Source organism: Anoplolepis gracilipes, chromosome 3 (genome assembly GCF_047496725.1).
Source record: "Anoplolepis gracilipes chromosome 3, ASM4749672v1, whole genome shotgun sequence".
Lineage (NCBI taxonomy): Eukaryota > Metazoa > Arthropoda > Insecta > Hymenoptera > Formicidae > Anoplolepis > Anoplolepis gracilipes.
The window spans coordinates 4034118-4045389 of record NC_132972.1 but is presented as its reverse complement, the minus strand read 5'-3'; positions in this window follow the sequence as shown (position 1 = coordinate 4045389).

Genomic DNA, 11272 nt, shown 5'->3' with positions numbered 1-11272 from the left:
TGTTTTAAGAAAATAAATATATATTTTCTTTATATATTTTTTTAATTGCTATTTAAATATAGGAAAAATTTAATATGCGTATTTATTGTCGATATTATTTTTTCGTTTTAATCATAAGATATACATTTAAATAAAACTCTCTCTCTCTCTCTCTCTCTCTCTCTCTCTTATCGAGTATATTCTTCCTACAATAATTTATCATCGATATGTTATAGAAACCATCAGAATAAATATGTAACTGTATTCCATTACTAGTTCCATTCTTTTCGATCGATCTACTTATTGTTCTCTGATGTAATACAAATACAATTATAACCTTATGTGAGCATATTAATTATTGATTACTTAGTACTATGTAACACGATAGTAAATGAGTAAATTATACGTCTTCATGAGAGTTCGACCTGTTCTATCTACAAGGAGAGTACGATGCTACAGGGGTGAACGCATTGAGAGACTTCGCAAGGCTAATTACGTTGCAAATACCTCCTCTCCGAAAGGGAACGCAATATGGCAGCGAGACGGGTGAATTCCTCTGACGAATACTTTGAAGCTAATTACTGATAAATATTTGCAATCTGCTTGTGCAGGTTGCGGGTATCCAGTTTTAATTAATTACTTGTTAGGCAACATAGTCGTAGAGCGCTAAGATAAACTTTACTTTATAATGCTGGCTGTTGCACAAGCTTGAGACGTTGCACATCGCGTGTCTGATATGTATAGGCTTCGTATGGTGTGAGAAATATTTAGACTATTACCTATATTACGTATGAGCAGAGCCATCGAAAACTTAAAATAGTGCATAAGATTCTGTACATTTTACAAGAGAGATGAAATATAAAATTTAAAAGAAATGACGATAGTGTAAATTAAAAATGTATTAATTATAATAATAATATAAAATGTAGGGCTTTATTTATTACCATAATTTTTTTATAAAAAATATCATACACGTAACTCATGTGTAATTAGTTCTAATTTGATTATCTGAATACAATGGCTTTATTTGTATCGCTTATTTATCGAGGAATTTACGAACGGTTAATTTAAGTTCCAAAGCATGCGCGCGCGTGAACGCGATTTGCAGTTTATTAAGTATAAGAGCCTCGGCACCCTAATGACGTTCGTCATATCGTCATGAGAACGCGATATAATACGCCGATGAGCAGCCGCGTGCCTGTCAGCATTAGTGACAAGCGCGAGGCATTATAATGCTGCGTCGCCTTAACGAGACCTGTCCTTTGAAAAGTCCTCCCTTCCTTCCTTCCCTCTAGGAACCCCTTCTGCTGTCCGTCAACTCTCGAGAGGGATCCCGGGATTTAATGAAGCGTCCCTTAAATGGCGATACGCCATATCGGATAAAGCGTTGTACAAATTTTCATTTGAAAAGAAAATCAGCCCTTTGATATTCCCAATGCGCATTACAAAAAGGAATGATTTTGCATATTGCAACGCGAATCACAACGCGCGCTTAATCTCGGAATAATATCGCGTGACATTTAATTTACATTTGGACAATCGAAAATTCAAGATAAATTATGTATTCATGATAATTATTAATAAATTACGAATTTTTAATTTAAGAAAATAGATCAATCAAGATTAAAAATTTATGAAGAAAAAGGGGATTCTTGTTACACACATATATATATATATTATTAAATAATGAATAATTTCAATAAATAATAAAAAATCAAATAATTTGTCCAAACAGATGAGAAATGTCAAAACATACGCAGCATTATTCGCGTTACTTTTACTAAGTGATTCGATACTGTCGTAGTTCCCTGAGAATCCCAACTATCTCGAGGGATTCCGGAGGATCTCATTTACAAAGACCTGCGACAGCCGATATATATTAAATTTGCATTTTCCGCGTAATTGAGATTGCAGGTAATATATCTTCACGCATTGTCGATTAAATTCCATTTTGCCACCCTGTCTATCCGGCATGCGTGGCCTTGGAAACGGAACAAGACAATACAGTTTGCTCAACCACATGAGAGACTTGCTTGCCAACTGCGTATCTACTTGAGTAACTACCGCACTGCTTTATACTATTAAAGAGAAGATACCAAGAGCGACATAGATGTAAACATTTGGATAGTGTGAAACACGGCATAATTATATATGCTAATTCTAAATGATTGTTGTAATTAACATATTTTTAAAGAATTATGTATGAAAAATTAATATATTATTGCTATTAATTTCAACAGAAAGAAAGAGAAGGAAAAATATAATAATTAGGACTTGTTTAAGTTTTAAAAGCAGGTGACACATGTATATTTTATATAATTATTTAATCTAATTATAATAAATGTTACGTACATACACACAATGTAAAAATATATTATAGATATAAAATATGACGTAGTGTTGAAGAATTTCTATCTTATATTAATGCACCCTATATCACCAATTGCTCTGGCTTCAATTAATTTCAAATTTTTCATTTATTTGACTTAAAATTTGAGACTGAAACTTCGTCTTTGATAAAATGAGCTCGCAAATTTTTAAAATCACGAGCATTGCGATGCAAAATTCGACAGCTACATTTTTCATTCACACCAACTCGCTTCGCGACAACGAACGTGAATCGCCTAACATCGAGCGAGACATCCTCGCTCGAAATCTGTCGATCTAATTTACGTCTTGGTAGAAATTCTTCCATGTGCCATGTAAAATGTCGACAGTGTGTGCAACTGAGGTGACGCTTCTCTTCCGGCCTCGCGACAGAAATCTTACTACGCGAATCAACGAACGATTTGCCATCGATAAACGTGGCTAAAGCAACGAAAGTGGATGGCAGTCTTCGCGAGTGAGTCTGGTAGCTTCTCTGTCGATTTCTGGAACACTCTGCGACTCCCACGTGGATCGAAAGCGTCGCGCAAAGTATAACTCGTTGTTGAACGTCCGTCCGGAAAATCGACAGGTAGGTGTATTCTTTCGCCTCTACCTTCGTCCTCCGATTTCTCTCGTAAAGACGTTACATCGTCTCGGGACATCGTCGGAGACGAGCTTTCGCAACGCAAGAAATGCGTCTCGGCGCCTCGGGACATTGCTCGAAGAGCATAATTGTGTTTCTCGAAACGTATCAAATGTATCTTTAAGCTGAATTGTCTCGAATGTACAAGCTTCTCGACGAAATTTTATTCAATATTTCTTTATCTATTGGGAAATTAATTAAACGAAGGATAAATAATATATAAACTTAATTTATATTTGTGAAAAAGTAGAATAAAACATGTGATTGCTTTGCAATAATTATACATATTTTTATTCAACTTATTCACATCAGTATACGATCAAAGCTTCACTTTTACCAGGATTAAGTTCTAAACAGATACAAAAATTGTCGACCGTTTATTAAGGAAACTGTGAATGTAAAGAGTTTATAATTATATTAATATTTGTTTTAATAGTTGTAAAAATTATATTCAACGAATAAAAAATAATATTAGAAATATCGCTTACATTATATGTATTATGTTGTGTCAATATTTACAGATATTTATTTCAATACTTAAAATTATACTGAATTAGATGCTAAATTTAATTATTTTACCGGGAAGATTAGGAGGATAATGAATTTAATTACAGCTTTAATTACTTAATCCTTTGAGATTCGCTCGTTTCGCAAGGAAGCCATCTGCTTGAATGCTCAGCTTTCGTGCAGTACTGGCTGCCTTAGAAATTCATACCGTTAGAGGTGTTACTTCACGTACAAACTTAGTCTTAGGGACTTATAATCTTCTGCAATTTAATCCCTTATGGTTTGAATTCTGTTTTTCAAGAAAGAAAGAAAGAGAGAGAAAGAGAAAGAATTAGTCACACATATAGTTTCCTATATGAATAAAATTACGAAATTTCGAAAATATCCGAATTAAACGTGATTGATCACTGAAAATAACAGTATTCAATATCAAACAGAAATATTATTATTAAATTTTTAAAAATAAAATTTTTATTTATTATTTTTAGTTATGTTTTTATTTATAAATATATTAATGTTTTTTATTTATAAATTTTATTTATAAATACGTTATATATAAAGAAAATTTTACGGTACAAATAACATTGAAAAATATATTTCCTTTTACACATTTATTGTAAATCTAAAATATAACGACATTATAAAATATTTATTACTACAAAAATGTTAAATTATGCATCTATTTTATTGTTTGTTAATGATTATGCATTATTTATTTGTGCACCAAAATATTTAAATAATAACAATAATTCTTTGTAAAATATTATATGTATATACATAATATTATTGGGTTAAAATATTATGTGTTTTCTCTTATATATTAGTATGTTCCACGGTTTAAAAAAATTATATTGTAATTTTTATTATATTTTCTCCGTATATATATATATATATATGTTCAATTACATAACCTAATTAAGAAGATATATAAACAGTTTGCTTATTCATTTTTAACACGACACTCATAAATATTAAAATGAGCTTTGGTTTTTTTAAATTTCAGATGATTTAGATGGTCGGAATGTATATAATCGACAAAAACAATTTTTGAAAACGGCACAATCAATTAAAAATTTTTTTAATTTTCAATAAAATTACTTATAAAAATTTTGAGTATTATTTAAAACATATGCCTAAATATGCATGTAAAACGCCAGATATGTTAAGTTTATAATTTTTGTTTATAAATTTCCAAAAAAACGGACGATCAAACTATAATACTCCTTTATTTAAAAGTGTAATCCGTATTTTTATAAAAATTATATAATGTGTATTAAATATTATGGAAATGTGTAGTTATGCTTACAAGATTATCTTTCTTTGTGAAATTATAAACGGACTGTATTAATGCTATTTATATTCTCATTAAATATTTCGTGAAAAGTTTCACTTATTATTAAAAAGTCTTATCCATGTGATATTATCATTTTACAGCATGATTAAATAAAAAGTATAATTTATGACAAATTTATATCAAATATCGCATTTTGACTGCTTATTAACTCGGAAATTATAATAACTCTGAAATACTTTATTAGTAATAATGTAAATTTCGACAAAGAGGAACTGTTGAAATTAATTTTGTTTATTAATTTTAATTAATTAATTAATTTTTTATGTAATTAAAAATCTAACTATCCAAAATTTTAATAAACACTCTTGTAAAGCCGCTTTTAACATCATATAAACATGAGATTTTCTATCTAAAAAAATTAAATAATTTATTTAAACACATTGTGCAAATATATTAAAAGAAATATGCGTATTGCGCTTTATATTCAGATTTACAAGTACAAATCTAAATTTACAAACTTCATTAAAATAACCATTAAATTTTAACAAATAAGAAAAAAAAATTATATAAAATTATACCAATCATAATAAAAATTATTGCATTTATGTTAAAAAGTCAAAATATTATGTATTATATTATTGTATTGAAAAAAAAACCGCAAAAATAAATTCGTATCTTTCTTTCGTATATTCTTTTATCTTGTATTTTGTTCGCGTTTCTCCATGCATCGCTTGTCCACTCAATGGACTTGAATTTCAAGAAGAATAAGAACGTCCACGTAACTTTCTTTACTGATCGTATGTATTTTTACCGCAAGTTCTTTCATTTACATACATACAAGAACATATGTATTTAAAGGGAACACATGTAACTGAGTTTCTCACAAAATTTTCTCGATTCTACTGTGAAAATCGTGTCTAAGTTAAAAATTATGTAAGTTAAAAAATTTCCTTACTGTCTTAAAATAAATCAATGAAAATGTTACTAAATAAAGCACTAACACAAAATTTTACGGAAATGCAGTGAGTATTTCAGTGAAGTATTTCAATAAAATATGTCAAAGATTTTCAAAAAATCTTATCTTTTGTTTCTCCGTTTTAGCCTATTAATTATGAAATAAAATTTCACTGAAAAATTAGTAAAATTTGTAGGTATTTGTAAAATGTGGATTTTAAATATTTTTCTACTTATAGAAAAGCCTCCTAGATATATATATATATATATCTAGAATGAAACATGTATAATTAGTATTTAAATTCATAATTACAATTAACTTTTCGTTCAAACAAAAAAATAAACAAAATTCTTAGTCATAAAATATTTCAAATATATTTTTAACAAAATATATTGTTATATAAAAATTTATCTTACACATATAAACATGTAATATTATAAAAGAAACTTTCTAAAATTACAATTTTAAAATTACTTTTAATATTACTGATATTTGGACCATTATTATCAATATTATAGGCTATCGCATTATTAATACACGTACATGGGTTTGTTTATAGTTTTCCTAAATTTAATTTCTTGCGAAAAGAAGTAGGTTTACAACGGACAAGAATACTAAAGATCTAATTATTATCTGATAACTTTGGTTTCTACGCTTTCCCGCCTAAACGCTTTGACATTTTACGTAGTTAGCGTACTCACGGAAACTAACGCACTTCAAAGGCTCTTTTTTTCGGGACAGGATATGCTGTGTGACATAGCAAGGACGTGCAGGAGGGAACCGGCTCGTCCGGAAAATAACGTATCCTTCCCATTTGGCTGAATAATTGGGTCCCGCACTTTTTCGGCGTCCTCATCCTCTCCTATATCCTTTTCGGCCTTCCCTCATTCCATCTCCCCTTTAACATGGCTCGAAGAACTCTCACTTTAATGCACTTATTGTTAATGCGATTCCGCCGGGTTTTCCGCCTGATGGTTATCTACCTTTCGTTGACAACGCAACATCGTTTACCCCGTCGTTGCAATGACGTACATCTACGTGCCTTTTTCGCTTCTACCCAATCCAGAAGTTCTATTACGAACGCCAGAAAAATTGCGTTTTTTTTGTTCGAGAATTTAGATAACGAAAAAAATTCCCAAATCGTAAAGAATGTATTCTTTAATCTTCTGACAATTCAAAACAATGTATTTAATCTATTATTGTGTTTAAATAAAATATTTCGGTATTCAATATTAATCATTTGTTTTACAGTACTGATATAAATTGTGAAAACATGATGAATTTGACGAGTTATAATACAAATAAAGACTTTTCACTTTTGAATAATTATAAAATTTATAATAAAAAAAAGAACGCATCACGTGGCAAATCATTTTTGTCCTTTCTTGTTTCGAAGATTCTCGCAACTATCTCATGAATCTAGGCGACACAAAATTTCGTAATCAAATATTATATTTTATGCGCGACGCAGTCAAAACGTACGCGCGCGCGATTGCCAATAATTGGAGAAACCCGAGGACAAAGGATCTCGTTGTAAGAAATAAAATAACGCAACGACCAAGATTCCCCTCGGCCATTCATTTTCCATTTTATAACCGATAAGCACACGTGCGTGCCTGCGAAATCCGAACCGCACAAAAGCACTCCATTCAGTCTGTAATGCGCTGTCATGGTCCACACTACCGCGCGGATTCAGCATTGACAGAATTTTTTAGGTAGAACTCGAAGGTAGAGGGTGATAAAAAGGAAAGGGAGAAAGAAAAAAAAGTCCACCCAGCGATAGATGTAAAATGTATGTTGACCGCGTCGTCGAGACAGAAACGAATAAAACAGAGCCATCGAGGATCCGATGTAAAATCGCTGGCCGACTCTCGCGCCTAATGACAGATAATGCGGGTATTATACGAAACGAACGATGTTCGCCATCGATCCCGATCTGCCCTCCGCGCGTGATTGCGTTAATCGGCTTAACGGTCGCGCACACGCTGGCCAAACAAATTGCCCGTAAGCGACGCTTCGTCGTACACCCCGTATATAGTTCTGTACAACCCCCGTCACCGCGATACTGACACGGCAGAAGAGGATTTCCGATTGGAGTTGTGTAGAGGACTTTTGCGTGTGCTATGCGCGGTTCGCCTGTAATGCATCTGAATTGTTCACTTTTTGTGTACTGGATTTGTACTGTGCGTTTTTCAGTCGTTAGCTCGTTGTGTGACAGGTCTCCATTCGGTTGATCTTTCAATGGATTTTTCAAATTGAGATCTCTCGATTAAATTGACTGTTAATTATCTTACTAATTAATTTTTTTTCATCTACAGTATATGCTTTTTTGGTGGTTTAATATTTGCTGATGAATAATTTAATTTATGCAAATATTTTAAGGTAAATTTTTTTACGCTTAAAATTTATTATAAATATGTATTATATTAAGTGCAACCGTTATGTTTTCAAGATGTATATGTACAATTTCTAAATATATTGATTTAAATACAGTGATTATGTACAGTCATTTTTTAATCTTTTTCTTTAATATAAATAGTAATTTTACATTTGTATGTATGAAAAAATTTAGATTGGACTTTTTCTGCAAGACTAAAATTAATGTTTGTTTATATTAATCTACCACAAAATGCATTAGAATTAAAATACGTGAATTATAAAGTTAAAAAATCAATCGAGATTAGCATAAAATGTTAGATAAAAGTTTGCACGAAATGCTGGTGCGTAAAACTTTTTAAGTGTTAACTTACAATTTTGTACCTAATATTATTAGTATACGATAAAAATAAATCAATCTGTATGCTTCGTGGAAGAAATATCGTAAAAATATTTTAATAATTATACAGTCATGGAAAATTAAGCCTGCTATGTCGCAACGTAGGAAGTTACATTAACTAATTCATGTATATATAAGAGAATAACGTTTACGTAATTGGAACGGTGTGAAACTTGAAACTTGGAGTATTAGTTGTAAAACTCATTAACGCTGGATACAAACTAATTTCGATAGAATTTCTTGTTAAGCGATTTACTAAACGACACTTACGGTTTGTGTAAAACGATTTATCAAACTATATGTGTTCTCTCTCAACGAAATGTTACTCCAATAAATATTCCAATAAATTGAAACAAAAATTACAAGTTGACAAAATGACAAGTTGATTAAATGATTTGCTTTTTAATAAATTCTGTGAATTTTACATCATTAAATTTCATATATTTTTTAAAATTTTGTTTTAATTGAATAAAACTTTCCCGAACAGTTTTTGGACAACATATTATTTTCTATATTATTATATTTATATCATTATAGATTTATGATATAAATCAAAGGAATAACTTTTTTATTTATGCTAAAAATATTTAATATTTTGTCATAACATACTTAATCAAGATGTGATAATTGTAAAGTAAAATGTTACTCGGCACAAAAATTGTAACACAAATTTATGATGATAAAGTTTGTTTTATTATCATATTCTTATTTTTTTCTGTCTTATTAAATATGCGACAAGTAATTCTAACAGAGACTGTTAGGACATTTTTGTAAATTGGAATAGTAGCAAGGGTAGTACCTTGATCCTTCGTTCGTATAACGAATGCAAAATCGAACGCTAGAAGGGGGTGGCAATATTTTTGGCGCTGATGAAGGGCGATATGATTTTGGATCTGATGGTTGTGGGCAGGGTGCAGCAATGCATATAGTAGGTGGTGACGAGCGTTTTGGTCTTGGTCTGCATATCTACAAAATTAGATCTATTGTAATATAGATAATATTGTAAAAAAAATTCTATTAAAGTTGTATAATTGTATAATTTTATAACGCATTTTTTTGTCATTCGAATAAATGCAGAAATAAGCATTCACAAATAAATCATTGCTATAATTAAAATTGTAAAACAGAAAATTATTTTTCTATCTTATTTATTTTATCTTTATTAATTATTCTCTTCATATTTTGATTTATGTGTTTCGTTTGCGTGTCAACGAGAATTTTTTTACACATTAAATATTTGTCTGTACAAATGCTTTATGTTACTTATACCAATGGCGGACATGAAGCTGGAAAACAATATTTAGGTCTGGCTAGTCTTGATTTGAGAGGCAAACAACCATAGCTTGGACAACGAAATGGTATCTGTTTGCGATGATGACAAGGCGGAGGCAAAGTACTCGGTTGCTTCTCCTCTTTGTAACAAAACATATTCCTCTCTTTTCCAGAAAATAGATTAAGGTAGAAGAAATTTTTAGCACATAAAACTAAATTGGATTTATAATGAGCTTGTAAATTTTACGTTACATTTTGCCAATATATTTGTAAATATCTAATAGTTCTGTCTAATCGATCGACAATCTTTTGTTTCAGAAAACTGAAATTATCCATATTTCTTTCCACTGGATATTATAATAACCCATAAAATAATTTTTTCAAGGTTTCGTCAAAGTCTTAAAATAATTTTTTCATACTCTTTTAGTTAATCATTATTTTGAAATGTTTTATGTGGATTGCCTTTGTTCTTTTTCATTCTTTCTAATGATAATAGGTAAAATAATAATAGATTGTTTATTCACTCTTGATGTAAATTAATTCATAAAGCTACGCGCAATTATCGTAATTTTGGAACTGGATTTCCAGTACAATCAAACCACTTGAGACAACAACAAGTTACTTTCTTTGATTTTGATTTCTCAGGAAGACGACAACGTGGTATTACAGGAAAGTAGCAAGGCGAATAAGTGGCTCTATAAAAGATAGATAAATCAATAATTTTATGTATCTCACATAATGTAATCTCACAGTCTAATTTAATTTTAAATATTATCTCTCTGTATGAAGTAAAATTGTTGGAATTTTAATGCAACCGTCGGTTAATCCGCTTCATATAAAATGTATAGAAATCAGTTTGTGTAACATACCTGTCACAAGTATACGTAAGTTGAAATTGAATGGCAGATCCGTAGGGACGTGATGACATGTCAAATATATATTTCGGACGTATATAATCAGTACAGGATAATTTGGGAGAACAACGCGAAGGAATAGTAAGTGGAAATTTTGGAAAAGCATTTTCAATATTTGACATGTTGGCTTCAGCCATGTTATATTTCTATTCCAATTATTGTATGAAATAGGCACAATATTAATTTTGATTAAATAAATATCATTATAATTTATTACGATAACTTTTATATTACCGTGAATTTGGCGAGTTTGAATATCGTAACAAATTAATATTTTAATAATTCCGTATATCGATATGACTCTCTAAACAGAAAAAATGCTATATATACACCTATTCATATATGTATGATATATATATATATATATATATATATATATATATATATGCACACAAATACAAATTTTTCATATAGTACAATTTATTAAAATTATTTATTAATATTAAAGCAATGCAAGAATGCATATGCAAAAATAATTATAAAAAGATACGTAAAAATAAAACTGTGCATGCATCGATAAAGAAAAAAAACCTCTATAATCATTCAAAATAAATATTAACTTTTT